A 14,891-nucleotide genomic window follows, 5' to 3' on the forward strand; every position below is an offset into this window, starting at 1 on the left:
GGCAGGGGATCAACCTCGTTGCCAGGGTTTCTAATCTTCCCACAGGAACGAGGTTGGCAGAGGACAGTGTTGCCTTGTACATCAACTTGAACAACTTTTTTCGTGGATAAAATGACTGTCTCTTTGGAGAGGATACTAAATGATGGGTCCCCTTTTATTAGAAGATTTCAAATCAGACAGATTAAATAATAATGTAATTTGGGATAATCGGTATTGGCATAAATTAATCTTTTGCCGACACGGAACAGAGAACTGGGTGCGTTTGTAAAAAGAGACGGTTGAGAAACTTGAGACATTCTGCGGTTCGCCTTGCCACTAGCACCTTTGCATAAGGTTTAGTTTTGTTGTGTAAATAACGTTAACCTGTCGAACGGCTCTTCCCCGAGGTTATATACCATTTTGACCGAAAAAGTACCCCTTTCGAATACCTTTTATTAAAAAAAGGTAGCCCCTTCACCTACCTACTTATGAACACCGTATTATAACTGCTGTAACTGGTCTTCTTGTCTTATTTTCATGTAGTGCTTTTATATAATGATACACAGCCATAAGGAGTGTATGTGCGAAACATTTTAAGGACCCTCTAAAATACCTAAATGACAGACTTCCCCATCCTTCAACATACCTCAACTCGTGAAATCCCTACCCTTCTATATCCCTGAAGCCTGAAAAAGGTAACCCTTTCTGGCAGAGCCTCCCCGCAGAGGCCATTATAGGGAGCACCCCCGGGCATGTTTCATCAGCCACTTGATGAACTGGTACGTGAGGATCGACGTGGGCTTCAAAATGTCTGAGTGGTTGAATTAATTTTAATTCAGCTCAGTTAAATATTACATACTTTTACCTATGCTGCCTTTTAAGAGTAGAACTCATTTCAATACTACATGTATATTAACCTATATTTATTGGGGCCTGTCCACACTATCCCGCAGAAATGAAAAAACGCAGCTTTATTTCTACGGTTAGGCCTACCACGTCACAAAACGGAGCTTTCGAAAACGCTCTTCAACCCGGAGGAATTTGAAAACGCCGGTTTTGCGTTTCAGTTTCCACGAAAAACATTTTGAAAACGGAGCTCTTCGAAATCGACGATGGCACGATAATCACGTGCTTTGGGGGTTTGGGAAGTAGTAGCGGGGGATGGATGTTTTTCTGCATTAACACATTCCTACTACAGCCTTCCTTACTTTTTCCATACTTTTACCACATATGCAAACTAAATGTAGATAGGAGATTTTCGTCCTATTTCGAATTTCCCAAGCCTGACTTGTGATATCCGAATAACATATATTGAACTACAGTGGAACCTCGACAGGGGCGTAGCTTGGGGGGGGGGGGGGGGTGTTGGTCCTGGGGTGCCCTTAACCCCTCCTTTTGTAAGCCTTTTTTTAGCAAACAAGCTACAACTGGTGGCGAAAACGACATAGTGTGCCCCCCCCTTTGAAAAATCCTCGCTACGTCCCTGCCTTAGCCAAGGGACTGGCAAAATATGTTGGCTATAACCAAGTATCGTCGTATCGAGGTTCTTTTCCATATATTTTACCATTACTAGGGTGAGGAATGTCTTTCATTATACCGAGGACTTCGTTATACAGAGGTTCGTTAAATCCAGGTTCCACTGCATATTGTAGCGTTTAAGAAGACAACAACTTCATTTCTTTTCATATTTCTGGACCTAATGCATGGGTTTGTCATTTCTTTACTGGAGCATTCTCGTAAAGCTCACTCACTTGTTCTTCCTTTTGCTTTACGAGAGTGAACGCAGTTGCTAGAAAACCATCAAAAAACCCGAAATATCCTGGGGCTATCTTGCCCGCTCGGGACTACCCGCCGTGTCCCGCAAGAAAAATGTCCCCGAAAGCCATATAATAAATCCTTTATTGACCAAGCTTGTTCGGTCAAGATGGCTGGATATTGGCCTCGTTCTTTTTTTGCGAGTTTATGGACCTCGACTCCGTCTCGGTCCATAAACTCGCAAAAAAAAGAACTTGGCCAATATCCAGCCATCTTGACCTCACACTTGGTCAATAACCCATATATATCCTTCATTGTCGTGATTGTTCAACAAACAGTCAAGATATCCATACGGTCAGGAAGCCCTTGTAACGTTATAAGTTTTTCATATTTGGAAGGGCGCTCAAGAAGACTTTATCAACCCGCTCGATTTTGGAGAGCAATGAAAATTGCGCTTTAGTGACGATTTGTTGAGTCAGTACAACAATTGTCCTGATGCGAATATCTTCTGATTTTACGTAACTCGGCTAAGTATCAAGCAATATCGAAGGATAATTAACTACTTGCTTTACAGCAAACCTCATAGAAATACACAGCGATAACTTCTAGAGGCAAATATTCTCCCGTTCGGCCCTCCCACAAAACTCATAATATTTCTCAGTTACCGTTAGAATTCGATTTAGCGTTTCCTTTCCTATAAGCGCGTGGTTTTGTTAATAAGTGCCCCTATTCCAATAAGCAGCACCCCCCCCCCCCCTGTAAGCAAGCCTAACTATTCCTAAGTACATCGTCATCAGAGTACAGTGAGATAATCCGTCCATGATTTTTCTTCATTCTGACCAACTCACATCAGACTTTTGTTACAGGACAATTGTCTCGACTGTTATTTCCACGCAAAAGCACAATTCCTTCAAACAAGAGATCTCTCTTTCGTTGTACACACGAGTATTAGATGTCAGAAATAAGCACGGCATTATCCTTAATAAACGGCTTGTCTCACTTCTTTCAGCTCCCAAAATAAAATAATACTCCTAGCGCCAAATAAAATCATTGCGAAGTTATTTGGCGCCAAGGAAACTACGCGTCCGCACCAGGCTCGCATCCAGCCGCTATTTACGGGTCAGATTGGATTGTTTTAAAACGAAAGCGATCAGGGGCCCGTTTCTCGAAAGCCCCAGAAACTTTTCGGGCCTGTAAAGCCATAGTCAAATCTCGAACCTTACGATTACAGAGCTGTTTTATCCACATATTCTTAATACGAACAGGGGTTCCCTTCATACAAGAAGTTTCAGGCGTATACACTTCTCCGTTTTTACATACAGATGAACTAAAAATGGCTCTACGGGCCCGAAAAGTTTCCGGGGGTTTCGAGAAACGGGCCCCTGGACCGAGTGGAGCGCGCGGGGAGTTATTCCTTGTACCGTTGCAGTTATGTCCTATGTGGCAGACATGTCATGCGTTCTATCTAGCAACACGCAGCATAAGACTGGTAACTAAACTTCGTTGCAGTTCGGTCTTCGAGCAAAATTGATTTTTCGAGGGGTACCGTACGGAAGCAGTAGTTGACTTTGTATGTCTTTACTCTGAACCAGAGTGACTCTAAACGTAAATATGCAGCGACTATTTGCAAGAATTGCATTTACCTCACAAAATTCCTATCGGAAATTGACCGCTTAGTGTATTTTCAGTTTCAAATTCAACATGAAAGTTCGATCGAAGATTTAAACAGTGGTTACTCTCCGGTTTGCGAACTGCGTGTTCCCGGCCAGCCAATATTAAACTCCGCGCTTCGATTATCCTCAAATCGTTCAGATCGTTCAATGATATTACAGAGGCAAAACGAAATCCCTGAGAAGCAGTGTAACCAATTTAAGTTTCGGTGCTGTAAAACTACCACTCAATCTGCGCAATATTTCTCTATTTCCAGTGTCACTCACACGAAAGCCGGTTCGCGAAAGCCCTCTTCTCAGTATGAGTTTGTTGAGGCTGACTGAACCTTTTTGGGTAAGCCGTCTCCTGTAGCATCGAACATTTATTACAGAAAGTTTCTTGTCGAGTAGATTTTATGGCCGGAGTGCTTTCTAACTGTTCCTAGTTCGCTTTGCTTTACAAAACAGCAGTAGTAGTCGAAAAACCACAGAGCACTTCGTGGCCTATTCAAAACACCACAGAGCGCTTTGTGGCCTATTCAAAACACCACAGAGCGCTATGTGGTGTTTTATTTTGGGATTTAACATTGAAAACTGGATGGCTCGTTGACTCGCAAATATCTCACAGCTATTTTCTGAAATAATTTGGTTTTTCCAATTTTTTACACCACAAAGCGCTTTGTGGCCTATTCAAAACACCACAAAGCGCTTTGTGGCCAATTCAAAACAACACAAAGCGCTTTGTGGCCTATTCAATATACCACAAAGCGCTTTATGGTCGTCATCGTTATCATAGCGATTCCGTCAGTTGAAGTTATACTATGCGGACAAAACTGGCAGAGGGGCTCTCTTATTTTGACAGGGAGGTTGGCAAGATTTTCGCACCACCCCTTACATTAATTATGCATGGATTTTTTGACTGACTCGTTCTTTTCACGATTGCTGTCTGAGTATAGTGTGATAGTTTGAGATGGTTGCAGACATAATTAATGTATGGCCTGTACGGAAATCGTACCTGGAGGTTAGCCGAGTGCTCTTAAAGAAACCTCTGAAAGGAACCAATAGATTTTCGCAAACGTGCTGAGGCAGGTTATGTTGAACACTATTTCAATTTTTGTTTTTAGAAAGAAATATCACCGAATCTCCGATGTAAGACTTAATACCCTTAAAAGTACTCGTTATGGTTATCAGATAGAGCACTGACTGCTAATGAGATTTGCATTTCTGGGATCGGCTGAAATTAGCTACAACGGGTGCCTGTTATTAACCGGGAGAAACGATGAAATGAAAGCAGAAGGTTGAAAATTAGGAATTCAGTGATACCTCAACAACGTATCACTTGTTTCGGTTGTGGATTCTTAGAGGGATTTATTATGTTCGTTGATTTATAGCTCCATTGTTAGTCCTCGTTTGTAGGCACACCCCTCAGGAATTTAGCATTGAACATGGAATGAAACTTACGTCGGATACTGATACGGGTATTTAGATCTCGCCATAACATTGCAAGGTGAAGAACTCGACCAATGTTTTACCAACACGGACCTCATACTAGTTCAATAATATAATTCAGTTATGACAAAGAAGATTACAAATCTTTTTTTTTTTATTTATGGCTAGACTGGAATTTATACAACTGGTGTTTTCATGAGCAGGTATGATTACAATTATCACCATCAACTGGAATCTTATAGATCTTTTTACACACAGGCGAACCAAAACAATCTGACTTGTGACCTTGAATTAATTGGCTTGAATTATCTACAATGCTCACGGGTGATACAAACCGTTGCTTTATCCAAACATTTTCGAAAAATATATTTTAGGGCCTGTTTTTAGCCCGTGTTGTAAAACCACTATAATCTTGAGATTTTTATTGTTACAAAGGCAAAATAACCAAAGTTAGAATTAGTTTGAGAAATTCTATTTTTGACAGGTAAATGCCTTTTGGACATAGTAATATAATACTTATCATTGCATTTACAGTGGTGCACTTCTAAAACAGGCCACCAAAATAATTCTTTTCATCATTTTTTGACATGTTTTCAACAACTTTCTTATGGCTTCCATTCAAACCTGGCAAATCCAAAATTATGAAAAGAAATGTGAGAGGTGGAGTTGTCGACTGATCAACAGGTTACATGATGCTTGATATTTTCACCGTACCTAGTTCATGCATTTTGATTAGCTTATTTAAACCAAGGAGGGTGACCACAGTTAGTCATGCACAACTGTGACTGGGTTCTTAAAACAAAGATGAAAAGTTCTGTCACTCTTTTGGCCCTTAAATCTAGATCTAACAAAACTATTCACAGACAACCCAGTGATTTGTGGTTCATTTAGTAAAAAAAGTGATGACATATTTTCTCCAGCCTTTGAGCTTGGGCTAATTTGAATAAGCTGTTGTAAATGTAGAACAATCAAAACAATTTCAGACTCATCCTCTATATACTTAAAGTGCACCTAACCCCAAAATTTTTTTTTCGCTAAAACGAATCTAGACTTTATTCGAAGCATTTGGGCGAAGAAATTTTTGAATTTGGTTGAATCCTCGATTTTCTATGCCCTTTCAAAGTCGCGCTTGAAGGTTTCACGACCGCGTTTTAGGGAGTCTGGGGCGGCGGTACCTGATGACGTCTACCCAGGAACCAAACACAATGGCGCCTCAGTCAACTCTCTGTATTTGCTCGAGAAAATGGAACACAAAACTAATCGTTCCGATGTATTTTGGGACTAAAACGTCCAAGTTTTGTCTCAGAATCATTTCTTTTTCGTCACTGGAGTCAGAGTTAAGTTTCGATTCGGAAGACTCCGAAATAAACTTCGATCGAGCACGTTCGACAACTGTGAACTCACTGCTTAGAGCTTTGAGAGCAATTTACAATATTTCAAACGACGAAGGGGAAGACTTCTTTGCGGACGAGTTGCTTGTATATTAGGAATGGAAAGCTAGATACGAAGTGGAGGAGCAGGCAAACGAAAAGCAGGAAAGAAAACTCAAGGACTGCTTTGGATGGTAATTTCGTCAACTAAACATAAGATTCCCACGCGTGTTTATAGCCCGTTTACATTTGTCCTTAGCGAGAATGTATTTTATCAAGGTGTGATTGTTCTGTTAAATCCAGCTTGTGTTTTACTTTCAGTTGAATGCTTCATGTTTATAAGAGCGACGTACGTGTCGCAGTTTTCGAGACTTGATGACCTCCAAAACATTGGCTTCGATCGATTGAAAATCGTATTGTTTGGACCTGTATTTTTGAAGCTGCGGGAAGCAAGGCGGAAGGAAACATTTCATACAATTACCGATTTCACATTGTCACACGTTTTAAGTCGTAACTCCAAAAAACCAATGTAAATTGTTCTCAAAGTTTGCAGCGAAATTCGTCGGATAAGCGAAAAGGATGTGTTCCCTAAGCGGTCCGCACATGTTACGCGGTCATATTTTCGACGCTATATCACAGAATCTTTGTCGCACTGCTGATTTCCAAACCTTCGAAAAACTCTGTGAGTCTAACAATTTTGTTATCATGTAATTCTAAAGGATTAATCTTCGACTTTTATCTAAATCGAAAGAGAAATAAGTGTTGGTTAGCGGCGTACAGTTGCGATCTATTTACATATCAGTATAACGCTTCTTGATCATGATCGGATCACACAACTTTGTATGTTACAAATACTGCGGGATTGGAAGATATAGGTTGTAGGTAGTATTTCTACAAATTGCTGGTTAGCTTTAGGCAGAAAATTTATGAAAATAGCGTTCAAAAGTCTGCGGAACAAATTCCAGTGAGAGTTCTTCAATGGTTCTCACAGATTCAGTTCGCTTGTTTCGGTTCGACAAAATCAACCATCGTTTACGTCTTTGTTGCACCATTAGCCGATCATCGTCAGTTAATTGTACAGTATATCTTTCTTTAAATCTGGAATATTGCTGCAACAGCCGATAGCACCTCTGGAAGGCGTTTCTGCGCACTTTTCGAATGTGTATTGCACCATCCTGAAGGAAATGAGAGGACGTCAGATATCCAACCTTCCTGGGTAGACGTCACAAGAGCCGCTAGACCCATTCTCCTCAAACTCGGTCGTGAAACAAAATGGCGGTGTTTTGGAGCTATTTTCGAGATTTCGTCGGGGCACAGAAAATCGAAGATTTAACGGAATCCAAAAATTTTTTCGCAGAACTATTTCAAATAACAAGGAGATTCGTTTTAGCGAAAAAAAATTTTTGGGGTTAGGTGCACTTTAATTATTACTTATTAATACATCTGTGAAAGAAATACTGATAAAAATTTAAAAAATCTACAAAATAAATACTGATTATTCTCATCCTCTATTAACTTTCTGTAGAGGTCTTCATCATCACTGTCTTGTTCTTCTTGCCCTTCCTCTTGTTCTTCTTGATCCTCTTATCCTTCTTCTTCTTCTTCGTCTTCTTCTAACTCTCCTTCCTCCTCATCGATCTTATCATCTAATGCCTCCAGGTATGGTTTGGCCAGGCTATTAAAAATATGGAAAGGGATTTACTTCATTAATGGACACGACAATATTGTGGAAAACTGACACTTTCTGTGAAGGGACCCATTTCTTGAAACTTCCTGGCTACACAAGGGCTTGTCAACTTACAGGGACCGTTTTCAGGCTGCTGTTTTGGGCCCAAAGCACCAAACTACCTAATGAAACTGAAATCAGATTTTAAAACGAGCTTTGGAATTATAATCTAAAGTACAGCAGGGGTAAGGGTGGTAAAGTCTGCATACGAGCCAAGTGGCCCACCAGGCCGGAGCTTATCCCGGTTTCCTTAGCATGAAGCGACTAGGAGTATTTCTACTCCCCCCTGGATGGGATGCTAGTTCATCACAGGGTTACCCCAGTACTAAATTTGCCGGTACCCATTTATACACCTGGGTGGAGAGAGGCACTGTGAGAGTAAAGTGCCTTGCCCAAGAACACAACACAGTGTCCCTGGCCGGGGCTCGAATCTGGACCGCTCGATCTGGAGACGAGCGCACTTACCATGAGGCCACTGCGCCTCCAGAGTACAACAGTAATATTGCTGTAATTAAAATTATAAATAATTATGCATACTGCCTTTCTATACCTAAATAAGAAAACCAGTTTTTGATTAACATGATGGAAATGGACTTCTCTATAAACTCACTTCCTTCAACTTAATGTCTGCTAATTTTTCATGCAAATAGCAAACCACCAGTTGTGATTGCAGTTACCCGTCTCATTCTATATAGCAATTTTTAATTTGGTTTCAAAATTAACTTGCATTTGGGTTTGCATCACTGTCCTCTGTCTTGCATCCTGTACTTTCTTTGTTGTGTTGTTTGTAATATTGTTACATGTAATACTCTGGTTCTGGTTTCAAGGCACTTCAATGAAAACTGTTCAGACATCACTTACTTCCTGTATGAGATGAAGTAATGAAGAACATGTCATTTTTGGTCTGGGACATTGATGGGGATTCCTGGACAGGCTCCCAGATGAGCTCCCATCTGCTTCAAAAATTATATCATAAGGCTAGCAAAACTTACCCAGTAGTGCCAGTCCCAAACCCCACATTAGAATCTAAAATCCTTAAAACTCATAGTCTTGTTGTTATTGGGATAAGATGTTCTAGGTTCTTAGCTACTGTGTCTGAAACACCTCACAAGATTAGAAGCCACAGATTTAGGAAAGCCATTCCCTAACAGGAACGTTTTATTTCACATATACGAGAAGCCTGGTGCAACAAGGCTCTAACCCAAGCAATTTTGCAAGGCCAACGTTTATTCTGTCCAGTGTTTGTGTGCTTCCTATAAATGTCAATGGATGTTCTTTTCAGGGAAATGTCCAGGAAATGGACCATGTCATCTTCAAATTTGTTGACCGTAAAACATATCAGATTTATTTGGTTTGTCCATCAACAGCATATCTTCAAAATAACATCCTTAAAACTAGTCATACATAAGGCCACTGTCAAGCATTTTATGAACAATATCACTTTTGAGTTCTGTCATGATAAAAAAAACAATGGCCTAATGAAGAACCCAACAAAATGCCATCAATTTGCTTGTTGAGTGCTCTCTTAATTAATTTGGTGTTAATCAATTTATTGTCACTAACTCCAAAGAAAACAATCTGAACAACTGTCAGGGCTTGCAAACTCCAATTCCTCTTAGAGTGAAAACAAGTTGTTTTCCTTCCACATCTACATGGGAGAGTACCATATGTGGGTGGTGGTGGTGGTGTATCAGGTTGTGTTTGACAAAACCTTTTCATTTTTTATGTTTTCACATATAGCAATATAAAGGAACTTTTTTAACTGTTTAATAGCAAACCACTTTATATTTAAAATGTGTCTGTTATTTTTAGTTAAAGTTAATTTGGCTAACACTTCCTTTCTGTTTAAATGTATATTGCATGAAAACTGTGATCTGGTGGCCCTGGATGCAATTTGAGTTTTTCTGTAATTTTGAAAAGTCAAGCCCCACTGTTTGTTATTGTATCAAAAGGATAACACCATTCTTATCATAGTTATTCTACTGATTCCATTTCATCATTACTTAAGATGGCTCTGCAGTTATTCCGGGCACACTCACCAATGTCAAAGTTTGGGGCTTTGAAGTGTTGGCTAAGAAATTTTGGGAAATATTTTGTCTTTCACTCGGTGATAATGTTAATTAATTCCATTTACTGGGGATAATATTTTTATTCTTACTGGTGTTTGACTGGACCCCATTTTTTGAACAACAACACTACCAGTAAAAAAATTTTGCTGGGCAGGCATACTTTTACTCAATATTATTTCTGGAACCAACTTATTTTGACTTAATAAAAACCATGCCCAAGTTTTGGGGAAATCACTTGAGCAGAAGTTCAGAAGTATTATGGTCAAAGACATGTAAACTCAACTCTATCATTCACTGAAAGTTCTATATAATATACTCTCACTTCTGAAACAAGCCACGAGCCCAAATTTTGTAAGAAGCTTGCCCCAAAGCTTGCTAAATCAAAGTGGCTAGTCGATTAGTGATTGTGCGAACCATAAAAAGCACTAATCCCTAGAACTCAAAACACTATAAAATGTTTGACAACCTCCTTGAATTTTCAAAGATGCATTTTGCAACACTATTTGGAAATAACTTTTGTGTCAAAGTCTTTCCACACAAATTGCACGGTACAGCAATATTTTGGCTACAAGTTTTACTGTTGTGACTCAAAAAGAAATGGGGCACTGTTGTCAGGATTGTAAGCTACCCCCCGACTGATCTCTGGTGAGGCAGAGAAAGAGTTTTGTTGTTCTATGATTACAAATATAAAATGGGTACTACAGGTACAGGCTGATCGAGCCATCTTTTTGCAGCTCCTTAATACATAGTTAAAAAGACAATTATTAATAATAACAATAATAATAAATAAAAATGGCAATAATAAAAACAACAACAACGATGACAAAAAACCAATAACAATAATATTAATGCTAATGATGTGCTTCAGAGCATGAATTATGTTTTCATTCATGACAGCTGGTTCATCGTATTTGACCAGTAAAAGCGCTTCACTGGGTCTACACTGTATTTGTCTGAAAAGCGGAGCCTCATCAAAATGTGTGGGCACAGTTCATGGATGTTTAAAATCTTGTGAGGGATGTGCTCTATGACTGATTAATCACCTAATGAATCACTGTTGCAACACCAAAAGAAGAAGGCAAGTTTATAAAATAAAGTTGAGCATTTCTGCAAGATGAAATTTTCTCGTGAGTGCTAATGGGCAACAAAAGTCTACTAGGTAGGCAACTAAAAAGACACAAGGGGAACCAACAAAAACAGAACTAGTTACCCAAAGGGCATATTAGCAAGAAAGTTAGTGTCCAACATTAATAGCTGTCAAGCTCATTCTAAAGCTTTGTGGCATGCAAAAGTTTTCTTTGCTCTGCCTCCTCGACTCCTCAACCTCTCTTAATTCAGTTATGTTTGTTGTGCCCCAAACCATTGCAGGAAAGAAAGTGAGTGCTTTGCAGGCTGTAAGTATACAATCATGTAGAATACAGTAGGGGCAATTTTACATGTATGGTTTACCAGTTTTCTCATTAAAGTGCTGTTGGTTACTTTGTAAATGGCACTTCAAAAGTTAAGGTTGTTATTTGCTAACACAGAAAGCTCAACTTCCTACAAGCTGTCTTGTTCACAGCTTTTGGGGTTTTAAATAAGAGTCACAACAAAGAATAGAAAAAATATGTGCACTGTGAAAAATGCTTAAGTAACTACATATGATATGCAACTATCTTCTGTGTAACATGCAGCAAAAATTGCTTGTATCACTGCCATACGTCTACATGTATACCTTAACCTATAATATACCACAGAACCTCCCAAACTACCTTTAAGTTGAGGATTTTATTTTATATCAATTTTAAAAACAAAATTATTTTGTTCTATGGGTTGTTGACTAGTTTAATGGATACACAAGGATATTAAGCTGTGCATCAAAGTGGTACTGTACAATCACTTCTTCCTTAAGTTTTTGAAACTCCATCTACTAAACACTCCCTGTGCTAAATTTTAAGCCTTCATACTGTAGCAGGGATGAAAAGGAATTAAAAATTAGAAACTGGCTAATTTATCCAGGTTCGAAGAAGATGTGTTTTGAAAAATAATAGCCAAAACTATAAGTTGGCTTTCTCTAACACATTTCGTTTGCAATGTTCTTCTTAGTATTGCTGGAGTACTTAGTGTACAAGAAAAAAACTCATAAGCTAACCAGATATTAAAGCATAATATAAGGACATAAGCCCTAAAATTCTTGAAAAAGTGCAGCCATTACGATTAAGACCCATTACGTAGAGGTAACAAAAAAATGAATTATTTTGGCAAGACACAACTCTAAAAAAGTTATCAACACATGGCAACTGATACACATAATAGTAAGGGCTGATGCTCACCATCCCTAGTCCTTTCTCTACTAAGACTTTCTTTCGTTTGTGTATGTTTTCCTTCATCCAACCCATGATGATCATGCATTACTGCAAAAACAGAAATTCAAAGCATTATTATTAAACACAAAATCACACAAATGCAATTATATTTTAAGTTAGACTGACCGTTTTAAAATAACATACAGCCTTGTAGATTAAAAGCTGTTCCTCAGTAAAGGGAAATTTAAAAGACAACAAAATTCAATCAGAAACAACTGCAAGAGTATGACTATCTTATGAAGACCTAGGTTTTTAAAGTCTATTTCAACTGACAATGAAACCAAAACAGAACAAACTGAATCTCTAGTGGCAAAGTTTGGCTGGTGAGAACTACATCATATTAATTTTACTAAGTGATAAAAGACATCCTTGAGAATAAAAATACAAGAAGATAAACAAACTGTTTTCCCCTTCTTTAATTGTTTTTACACATTAAAAGAACAAAAAACCCAAGTATCCAAAAACATGAATAAATTCTCCACAAGATAACAAGAATAGCAATGTTCCTCACACAAGAGCTGACACAAAGAGATAATGGCAATGCCATCTCATGAAGACATGACAAGGCATTGGCATGTATCCCTATTATGTACTAATTGGACCAGCCGCATCGAAAAGGAAACCTAGGCAAGCACTTCTTAAAGCAGCCTCACATGATGACTGTATACACTGGGTGTCTACAAAACATTGCTTCATAACAAACAGCTTAAAGGAAGCCAGTCAACAACAGAGGAAAAGAAGAAAAGAAGGACAAACAACCCTGACATTTACTGGTGATTCCTTAGCACTATATTGCAAACCCATCAAGTTCAGAATTTTGCACTTATTCAATAGCATCCAAAACAAAATCATTACTCGTGGACACAAATTAAGACCTTAAAATCCAACAACTTGAGGAACGCTTTGATTGTATGTCATTTGGATTATTTTAGATTCTTTTGCATAAGTTGTTTATTATGTTGTTCCTTATGCTCAAAACGTCATGTATGCCTATCAAAGTTCATCAAAAAAACTGTACCTTCCCGCCACCGCAAAATGTAATGTGGAGTGATAAAATAAATGAATAGTAATATTTATAAGAACTGGCAAAATAGGGTAGACTGGTACATCATATCTATTTTGCAAGCATGGTGACCTATTTTAATTTATGAGACTGGTGCTTGGTAGGGAACATTCAGGGAAATGTATCGTACATTTGTTTTCATGATTGAGCCCAGGAGATTACTTCAAGCTTACTTCAAAATCTGTAGAAATCATTGTCAATACTGATAGATGCAAAGAAATATCAGACAAAATAAAGGCTCGAAAGTTCAAACTGTCACAAGAATGGTAAACTTGATTTCTTGACATTAAACTAGACTCAAATTTCTTGAACTGTAACCAATTTCAATCCTTGCAATCCTGCACTTTATTTCGAAACTAATGTTTTTGCTTTGCTCTATAGCATTTTTTATCCAACTAAGCTGTATATTTGGTGGCATTTGGCGATACAAGGTGGTAATAAGCTGAGTGAAAATTTGCTCTGTCTGCACGACAGCGTTTCTTTATGCCCGTGACGGAGGCAGATCTTAATTGCAAAATGCAAAACACAACAGTGTGGACTATACAAACTAGTGCCAGCTTAGTTCGTGCCGCTTGAAAGCAACGCGACCAACAATACTTAGATTGCTGATGAACATGTCGAAATGGCTTCGTAAACTTGAGCCATTAATTACTCACTCCATTACTACAAACAACATAATACAATACACCACACTTCACAAAGCTTCTTACCAACAATATTAAGCTTCAAAGGCAGCTGTAAATGTGTTTCGGAACATGCAGAAAGATCAGACAAAACACCCTCACGATAAAAATCACAATCGATAGCTTTCACCTGGCAAACACCGTCCCGTCACCTAGTAAAATAATCTCAGTAGACACGAACACAACGCATTTTCATTGGAAGAAACAACAACACATACAATTGGTCAAAAGGTGTTAGACATGTCTGCCACGCAGGACGAAAGTGCATCGCTACAATCCCTTGACAATCTAGTATCCAATCTTCTCTCCCCCAAAACACGTAAATAGCGACTGGGTACGAGTCTTTGTCCGTACCAACCGCATTCTGTCAAGCGTTCTCTTTTAGAAGTCTTTTCGCACGTGATTAAAAGTTCGATCACAAACTTCTTAAAATGTTTCTTGTGAAGTAGTCTCTTCGCTGTTTGCTAAGCTACTCAAAGAATATAACAATTCTTCAAGCTACGTTATTAGATAACCTTAAGACATCCGTAACCTTAAAATGTAAAATTGCTGTTGAGTTTTCCCGTGTCTGTCAACGAGTCATTTGAAATACAAGGGAACACTAGAGAATACAAAGGAATACAAGGGAATGCAAGAGAATACAGAGGAATACAGGGGAATACAAGAGAATACAAGGGAATACAGGAAAAGACAAGGGAATACAGGGGAATACAGGGGAATACAAGAGAATATAAGGTAATACAAGAAAATACAATGGAATACAGGAGAATACAAGGGAATACAGGGGAATACAAGAGAATACA

At 38.7% G+C, this 14,891-nt stretch overlaps 1 protein-coding gene and 1 long non-coding RNA gene across 2 annotated transcripts in view; both read right to left on the reverse strand.

Annotated features, from left to right (window-relative positions):
- The window catches only part of LOC145469182 (uncharacterized), a 190,392-nt gene that overhangs the window by 125,679 nt on the left and 49,822 nt on the right, over positions 1-14,891 (reverse strand). The window lies entirely within an intron of this gene.
- Positions 4,988-14,358, reverse strand: LOC145469606 (uncharacterized). The gene is made up of 4 exons (XR_014042343.1): positions 14,116-14,358; positions 12,310-12,390; positions 7,622-8,792; positions 4,988-5,831 (listed from the first exon to the last, which is right to left on the reverse strand). It is a non-coding gene; the product is annotated as an uncharacterized LOC145469606 (long non-coding RNA).

The sequence above is a fragment of the Orbicella franksi genome, chromosome 15, assembly GCF_964199315.1.
Source record: "Orbicella franksi chromosome 15, jaOrbFran1.1, whole genome shotgun sequence".
In the NCBI taxonomy this organism is placed as follows: Eukaryota; Metazoa; Cnidaria; class Anthozoa; order Scleractinia; family Merulinidae; genus Orbicella; species Orbicella franksi.